This window comes from Tauraco erythrolophus, chromosome W (assembly GCF_009769465.1).
Source record: "Tauraco erythrolophus isolate bTauEry1 chromosome W, bTauEry1.pri, whole genome shotgun sequence".
In the NCBI taxonomy this organism is placed as follows: Eukaryota; Metazoa; Chordata; class Aves; order Musophagiformes; family Musophagidae; genus Tauraco; species Tauraco erythrolophus.
Window position 1 is genome coordinate 7,184,639 of NC_141497.1, and position 9,071 is coordinate 7,193,709.

Below are 9,071 nucleotides of genomic sequence, written 5' to 3' on the forward strand. Positions count from 1 at the left end.
GAGGTACTTAGTATGCCCCTGTAATAAATAGTTTGCTGTGAAAGGAATGCTTAAATATTGATTTATGAAAGCTTAACAGTATAAAAGCTGTTTAAGTTGGTCAACTACTATTAAGTGCTTTGAGTCATTTGTCAAAGATGGAAGTGAATAAATCTACTGTATAATGCAGACTCACATAGCTAAAAAGAGTGTTGGTTTAAAAATACAAGTAACATGTACATGTCTTTATATACACACCCCCAAAGTAAAAAAAAAAAAACACAAATTATATGAAATCTAGTTACCTCTGAACAGCTTTTTGGCATGTTTCAAAAATGAGTTATCAAATTGGAAGCATGCAACTGGACTGGCATCGTTGCCACTTTCTACTTTATTCTCATCTCTCAGAGCCAGGCAACCATCCTGTTCCAAAAAATTAGAACTGTCTTTATCTACAGAGTGTCCTTTTTTCAGGATCTCAAAGGTTTGCGAAGAGGAAGCTTTGCCTCATATATTACAATTTTGACAAGCACTTTCTTTAGCTGAATCAGAAAAAAGGTTGTAACTTTTAAGCCAGACCAGGTAGTGCAAATTGGGAATACCACTTATCCCTGATACACTTAAGTCAGACTTCTGACTGGTAAGCCACCTTGGATAATTCTTCAAAGAGTTAGAGTTCTCTTCAAAAGACAAAGGTGACAGAATCACACTTCGGTGTATATACACGGAGCTTCTTTCTGCTGAAATCTTTGGGGGGATTCTGGTGAGCAACAGCTTTCCCATTCTCCTGGAGACTGGGACCACTTTGAGTACTGAGCGATGAGGTTTGGGAAGGGCAGAAGGATGTTTGAAGCGACTGTCTGTTCCACTCCCTACTTTGATGCCTCAATTTAGGAGTACGCCGGACAAAGGCCAGTGATCCATCTGCTGGAAACGCTAACAGATCATCCATCACAAGACTAACTGAGTCCGGGTCACCCTTGACCTGCCTTCTGCAGGGTGAAGCAAGAGAATCCAATCCTGTGTGCTGATTAAAACCAGCCAATGCTGCAAAACAAAGATATTTTACACAAATCGCTAAACGCCAAGCATACCAGAATGAGACATTTTTAAGATCTAACGTGGAATAATAATTTAAAGCTGAAATGTATTATTTACCAGAAGGTACTGAACTACAGTTCTTGTAGGAGCGGTTGTAGGATGGTGTCCTAGTTTTAGCTGGGACAGAGTTTTTTTTTTAACAGCCAAAAGAGCTCTGTGTTTTGGTTTTACTCAGAGGCTCACTCTGAGAAGAATGCTGATAGCAAGCTGATGTTTGTGGTTGGAAGTGAAACTCCAAGGACTTTTCAGTGTGCCGGAGTGCAGGAACATGGTGGGACAAGGGGGACACCATTCCCCTTGTGATTTGTGGTGGAACTTAAGATTGAGGGCCAAACTGGCCAATTAGTATTCCATATCATGCAGCGTCATGCCCAGTATAAAAGCGAGGGTGAGCCGGGAAGAAGGGCTTTTGCACTTTGGCTCTTTTGCACTTTTGCTCTTTTGCGCTTGCTGCGCTGTTGCTCTGCTGTTTTTCTTTCTTTTTTTTCCTCTCTCTCTCTCTGCCCCTCTCTATTTCGGGGCCTCGCATTCGTCCGGGATTGCAGCTTCGGGACGAGACGGGCTTCACATACGAGGGGGTGGTGAGCACCTACACTGTATTAAATCATTCTTATCTCAACCCATGGGTTTCCCGTTTATCCTTTAATTCTCTCCCTCATTCCTGGGGGTGGGGGAGGGGGAGTGACCAGCTGTGGGGGGGGGGGGGGGGAAGTTTTCAACCTAACCCACGACAGATGGCTCAAAGCAACAGCTTGCCAGGCAAGTAGCCACATAGTGGGCCTCTAGACACATTTTGTGACTCTACAAACTGTCTAAGATTTGACTTGGCAGTTTTTCAGGGAAGAATTTGAGCATTAAATGCCCTTTTTTATTTTTAAAAGAAACTGTGAAGCACTTTGATTCACAAAACCAGGTTTTCCTCACTGTCATATCAGTAAGTGAAACCTGTATATTGCAGACTATTAGAACATATAAAACATGCATGCAGACTAGCCAATATGTGAACAGAGCTAATGACACCTCTGCAGAGAAGAGCAATGGAGAAATTTCAGAGTAAAACATGAGATAACATCTTTCATAGAACAGTTTCTCTGGTTTAGTGATGATTAGAATGCTTATTTTTGTTTGGGAAATCAGTTAAACGTAAGTAGAAGGTGGTTTGCATTAGAAAAACAAAAAACAAAAGCAAAACACAGCTGAAAAATAGCTGTCTTGGCAAGAGAAAAAACCCAAAAGGTGTGACGCTAGAGGAAGGCTACAGTGGAGAAAAAAGAAAAAGCCCTGAATAATACAATATGCCACCCAGGCAAGCATCCTTTTTCAGGTACGAAGTTTGCCTGTACTTAGGACTTGGTTATTTTAGTTGTAATGGATAAAACATTTCCAATATAAACTAGTTCAAGCCCATTATCGACTCTAGATCTTCTCATAAAAGTTCATGTAATCAATTAAATACTTATTTATTCAAGCTAATAACGACAAAAGCCAATTCAAACCCATATACCCAGCTAGGTTAGACTTCAGACCCAAAAGTACATTCCATAAAAATCAATGGATAAGAGGCAAATTTTGCTCTAAGCCAAAGCAGTGTTTAAAAGATCTCTTTCAAATAGTTAGATTCTGATGTTACTTACTCTAGAAACCAAGATTTTTTTCCAAGTCTCGGGTTTATGCAATGATTTACACTCTTTAGCATATATTCACAGAGAGAAAATACACTTTCTACTCCATACTCTGGAATTTATCATCATTTCTATGAGCACGGTCATGAATTCTCACCAAGCTTTTACAAAAAAGCATTACAGAGAATGACAAACATTGCTAGTCCATGACCAAATATTTACTACACCATAAAGACTTGTAAGAAGTTGTGCAGGGAATATTCCTTTTACAAAACACTCCTGGTATGAGACAAGGAGTTACAACTCCATTAGCAATGAAAAAACAAAACAAACAGCAAACACCAAAACTTATTAAAAAGGCATATTCAAAGACATACCATGTTTTTCTTTGGCATGATGCTTTGAAAACTTAACTCGTTTGGGAGTGCTTTGATAGATGCAGATTTTTCCAGTGCTTATCTCTGATGATGTGAGACTTAAATCAAAATCTTCAATATAAGCCTCTAAAGCCTCAGATGCCGAGCTGTAAAGCTTGTCCTTGTAGTGAATCAAACTGTTTGAGCATGGATTATCCCCGTCAATGCTATAGCTTCTTAAAAGAGAAGATACTGTTGAATCAGGAGAGCAGACATCACTTTCTATTGAGCTTGTCATGGTTTTTATCCACGTTTCTGTTAGAATCTTCACTCATCTTTTTGATCAATCTAAATGGAAAAAGAAACAAAACCACAAGTGATCACCTGCACTTAAATGTCTTCTCATAAACTATAACATTTCTAGGATTTTTTACTTTTGTTATGTAATTTTATTTTCCTAAAAAAACACTACATAGCCATTCAACTTGCTGCTTTTCAATAAGTTTGTCATATATACATATCACCTCTAGAAAAGCAGAAGATAAAGTAGAAAATAATAGGCTTTGAAAAAAAAAACACAGGAAAAACTTCTTGTATGTTGAAACTTTAATAATGGGGAAAAAAAAAAAGGCAAGAAACACCAGCTCCTCACTAGTTCTAGAGGAACCTCAGTACCCTGCTTTTGCAAGAATAGGATTTTATGTAAGAATTGTCAACATTTGTCACCAAACATACAACTCAAAGACACACAGAAGTATCATTAACTTTCTATTTCAGAACCAGCACGAGAGTAGCATTAATGGACAAAACCAGAAGTAAAAGAAACTCAGGTAATATGAAAAACTACAAAGGGTAGAAAGACCATTACCCTTGCTGGTATTTTTATGGAACCAGAAGGGGCACACACAGCAAAAGAATTTTACAAGCCACACGGGAACACTTAGAACTGTCTTATCTACACAATTTAGTCAACCTAACCCAAGCTGCCTACAAAGGCAGCAGTGTGTGTGTGACCCCACAAACCATAAAATGAAGAGCTGGAAGCACAGCCTTGTTCCAAACACTGTAATCAGGAGAGTCAAAGTCACCAAAAGAAACCGAACAGCTCATTTCATCCCTGCAGGGAAAATATCATTTGAAAAACCTGTTAAGATAACATCCAATCGTTATATTTGCTATATTCAATATAGCATGCATACAAGCATCATCATGCAACAGCAGCATGAAGATTTGAAATGAAAAAGGCATAATAGAGACCAGCTTTTCCAAGGCCAAAGTGGGTTTTCCCCAAAAAGCCAAGGAGCCAGACTAGGGACTGGCCCAGAGACCTCTTGGGACCCCAAACCTCACACAACGTCCCGGGGAGAGGCCAGGTGTGCCCGCATAGGCAAGACCGAGCCATGCTGAGCACCTCTAACCCTCTTTCCCTCACAAAAAGCAGCCACCGCGGAGAGAACACACACCTAAAGCAGTACACCCTCTCTACAACACCATGAGAGCCTCAGCAAGTACAAGCCAAACACCCCACCTCACAACAACCCCTCCGGCAGCGCTTTTGAAGGGCGCGCACCCCCGCGCGAAATGGCGGCGCGCAGGCGCAGCGGAGCCCGCGCTGCCCTGAAGAAGCTGTAGTCGCTCTGCCTGGGACTACATCTCCCGGCATGCCCCGCGCCGGGACGGGAGGCGGGGCGGAGTGCGGGTTTATTCGCTCCTCACTGTGCCTGTTCCGCTGAGGTGAGTGCGAGTTTTCACTATCATCTCCATTTTCTCCTTCCCTGAGCCTCTGATGGTCGGGTAGCTCGTCTGTCGCTGTCTCTATGGGAGAGCGAGGAAGGGGGCTGTCGGCTGGGTGTCCACCATCCCTCAGGGCCGCCTCCACTGAGGATGAGAGTCTCTTTGGCTCTGAGGGGTTTTCAGCGCTCCCTATTTTCAGAGCTGGGCGCAGGGGTGGCAGGTGCTGATGGGCTCCCAGCGGTCGGTCACCCCTCTTTCGGGGGTATAAACCGAGCCCCTGGCTGAATTCTGCAGGATGGCACTGAGGTAGCTCTGGGAAAGTCTCTTCAGTCCATTAGAGGGGACAGCCCTGTAAAGGTTGAGGTGTGAAGTTAACTTTGTGTGAGAGACTGGTCCTGAAATGTTCAGTGCTGTTGGCCTGAGAACCACAGTCGGTGTTTTTATGAGGGTGGTGAGGCGCTGGACCAGGTTTTCCAGAGAAGTTGTGGCTGCCCCATCCCTGGCAGTGTTCAAGGCCAGGTTGGATGAGGCTTTGGGCAACCTGGTGTAGCGGAGGGTGTCCCTGCCCATGGCAGGGGGGTTGGAACTGGATGATCTTTGAGGTCCCTTCCAACCCAAACCAGTCCATGATTCTATGAGAAAGAGTTACCTGAGAGATACTATGTGTGTCAGGGGAAAAAAGGGTGAGGAGGTCAGGAGGTCCAGCATGCAGGAGATGTCAGCCTTGGGGAGGGCTGGGTGGAGGATGTTTGTCAAGGGTGGCTTTTGCAACCTTGATGTTGTGCTGTTTGCTAGACCAGGCCTCTCGCTTGCCAAAGAGTTTCTATGATATAAAGCCTATAATGATCATTGCATAAAGCTCTGATGTAAGAAAAATCTCTCTTGGATTGTTTGAGAGCCACCTGCGGCTCAACTACACAAGTTGGCTACTAGTCTAATGGCTTGAGCAAATCATGGCAGAAGCAGAATCTCAGGGGAGAAAGTGGAGAAGGAGAGGAAGTTTTAATGTGGAGTAATGATGGGTTTAGTATGGAGGGAATAGTGTGTCTTGCTAGATGTTGTAATTCATTCTCAAAGTCTACACCAACTGCTAATTCTCGGTACCCCAGAGTGGAAATCAATTATAGAATTTTGTTTACATAAAAACTGTCTTTTTCCAGAACTGAATACGATTAATAAGAAGTTCATTTGATAGAAATACTCAGTTAATGTATACTAAAGCCTGTGGAAAGAATACAGGAATGAGCCCTATGTTTTTTTTCTCTTTAAGGAATGCTTTTATCATGTACCAGCAAATTGCTTTTAAATCTTTACAGATAAATGGACTATAAGAAAATCGCGGATGAAGTTTCAGAAAAAATTTTATCGTACAGTCAAGATACTTCAGGATGGAGAGTGATAAAAGTTTCAGTAAGAAAATACTAGTTTATATTGTTGACGAAGTTATTTTTATTAAATACATCTTGTTGCAAAAAGTGTTTAAAACTGTTTTCCTTTAAAAGTGAGCTGAAAACTGTTTATCAACTGCTAAGTTTTTATTTTTCCTTTTTCTACTTTGAGAAAAATGTTACAGTTTCTTCAAAGCCTTCCAAAGAGTTTGCAGGAAATATGTAAGTACTTACATTTTCTTTGTCGTTGTGATGAATAACAACCTCTTTTTTGAACAGTGCCACCCAGGATTGAAATGGAGAAAAAAGTTAACCCATGTTCTGCCCTTCGTGACAGTGTGAAGTTTAGTTTTGTGAGCTGTAGAGAAGACTTTTGTGCTGTAGTTACACTGGGTCAGCAATAGGGCTGGAATACAAGAGACGAATTTCCTGAGCAATTTTCAAACGTGCAATGAAAATTAAATACTATATAACACTTACTAATATGGAATAAGTAGCTATGGAGTCAGAGTTTTGGCCTGAGGTCAGTGACTCTTCCTGGTGCAACGTTCTGCTCGAGAGATTACATCTTACCAGCTGCGCTTCGCTTTTCACCCCTTCGTGCTCGTGACATGGCTGATGCTCACACGTGCAGACATGCTTATGCTCTCACTCCACCTTATCTATCCTTTGTACCTTTTTCTTTCTGGCACCTGAAACTGAACTCACTGTACTGGGAATGTCGTGTGATCTCTGGAGCACCAACATCATCTGTCCCTCCTTCTCTTGAGCCATGAATTCTGGGCTGTTGAGCAGCTAGATTTGGCCCAAAGGGTTGAGTTAGGTGAGGCAGACTAAACTGATATCACAGCTTGCTATCACTGATAGACTTGGCTCTACTCTTCACCTTCCTCCTCCCCTCTTCTGGCTCTGCAATCCTGTTTCCCATTTATGGTGACTGTGGCACTCAGCTGCTTGTTTACCAAGCTGATTCAGCTCATTAAATCAGGGGAAAAAAAAAAAATCTCACTGAGGAGAAGTGTGCAAAAGCAGAGGAGAAGAGGACACTTGCAACATCTCCTTAGCTCCTCTCTCTCTCTCTTTTTTTTTTTCTTTTTAACACCTAATGGATATTAAATGATATTAAATGCCAATCTAGACAGATAAGGCAGTAGAGAGCATTTGCTCTCCGTATGATGAGATGTTTGTGACTAGTGGTCTTCTAAATCCAAAAGTCTCACTTGGTTTTCTAATTATTTCTGCAGGTTGGAGCAAAGAAGATATTGATTACAGCAGACAGTGCTGTATCACTAGTATTACAGAAGAATTGCTCTACAGTGTTATAATGGAAAATAGCTGTAATATTTCATCAGGATATGTTAAAAGTACTGTTATCTTCCTAAGAAGATACTAGCTGTTTTGAGGAGCAGAAGTATAGCTGTTCCCCTTCTCAGTTTGACATGAAATATTTATTAACTGCATATCATAGAATCATCTGGTTGGAAGAGACCTTCAAGATCACTGAGTCCAACCGTTCACCCTGCATTGTCAGGGTCCCTAAACCATGTTCCTCAACACCAAATCTACACGGTTTTTAAACACCTCCAGGGATGGGGACTCCACCACCTCCCTGGGCAGCCTGTTCAAATACTTCACAACCCTCTCTGGAAAGAAATTTTTCCTGATATCTAACCTAAATTTCCCCTGACGTAACTTGAGGCCATTCCCTCTCATCCTGTCATTCATAACATAGGAGAAGAGACCGACCCCCATCTCCCTACAACTTCCCTTCAGGTAATTGTAGAGAGCGATAAGGTCCCCCCTGAGCCTCCTCTTCTCCAGACTGACCAGTCCCAGCTCCTTCAGCCGCCAGTTTCTTTTTTGAATTGGCAGAAGTATTAACAGTTTGTTTTCCTTGCTAAAAGAAATCAGCATGGGATCTGGTAGTGAAAAGATTCTCGCTTCAGTCAGGTGAAATATTTTCAGCAGAGTTCAGGGAAGCACTAAGGTGATTGTTTAAGGCTGAACAGGATTTCCTTTGGAATTATGTCACTTCAGGCAAGACAAGGAGGTATGTATTTCAGTTTGTCTGAGACAGTGAGAGTAGATTTGGTGATCCAAGCGGTCTTCACCAGACTAACTTCCTCTTTTTCCAGTGTTCCCAATAATCCACTGTAAAAACTGGAAATGGAGGTTTTTCACACGTGTGCCCTTTCTTTTATTCTAGCAACTGTGTCTTTCAGAAGCCTTGCTTAGAAGAAGTCCTCCTGCTTAACAACTCCCACTGAGTTTAGGAGAGAAGATGTTACAGGATGCAGGCGAGAGCTGCTTAGGAGATTGGTAAACATAAATTCCTGGGAGTTATGGAAATAGAAGGTGTATCCAAATATTAATGATGCTGGTTTTAACTGGTCCTTTGTGTTTAACTGTGGGCTGTGAGCGCCTACCGTAGTGATTCATGGTTTCTCCCGGAACTAGGTGTGAGAATTACCAGTATTAATGAGCAGTTCCCAGCATCACAGGAGTTTCCTATTTCCTTGTGAGAGGCCCCTCTTCTCCTCTGTGAACTTTCCCTTGAACTCCTCGGAAGATTATGAACAAAAGTTGGAGAAATGCCAGGATGTGCTGGTTCATAAATAGCGAGAAGGTTTACCATCGGGGTCAAAATGGGTGGAAAGTTTCTATACAGAAAAAATAAATTAACAGATTAATCATATATATTTAAATTACTGGGTTCTAATAGCTCACAAATAATTCATTTAAAATGTAAGGTGTCAAGAATGTAATGCTCTCAAAAATCAGTTACAGAATAATAATTTTTATCACTATGAAATTTTAATCAACCCATCAATGCAATCACATTCATGTGTTTTACCTCATTATAGCCTGACGTCCCCAACTGCTAGATGCTT

General features: G+C 41.7%; 1 long non-coding RNA gene across 1 annotated transcript; it reads right to left on the reverse strand.

Moving 5' to 3' along the window:
• Positions 1-352: 352 nt before the first annotated feature.
• Positions 353-3,397, reverse strand: LOC147526193 (uncharacterized). Its single transcript, XR_015222954.1, has 2 exons — positions 3,080-3,397; positions 353-1,026 (listed from the first exon to the last, which is right to left on the reverse strand). It is a non-coding gene; the product is annotated as an uncharacterized LOC147526193 (long non-coding RNA).
• Positions 3,398-9,071: the final 5,674 nt, after the last annotated feature.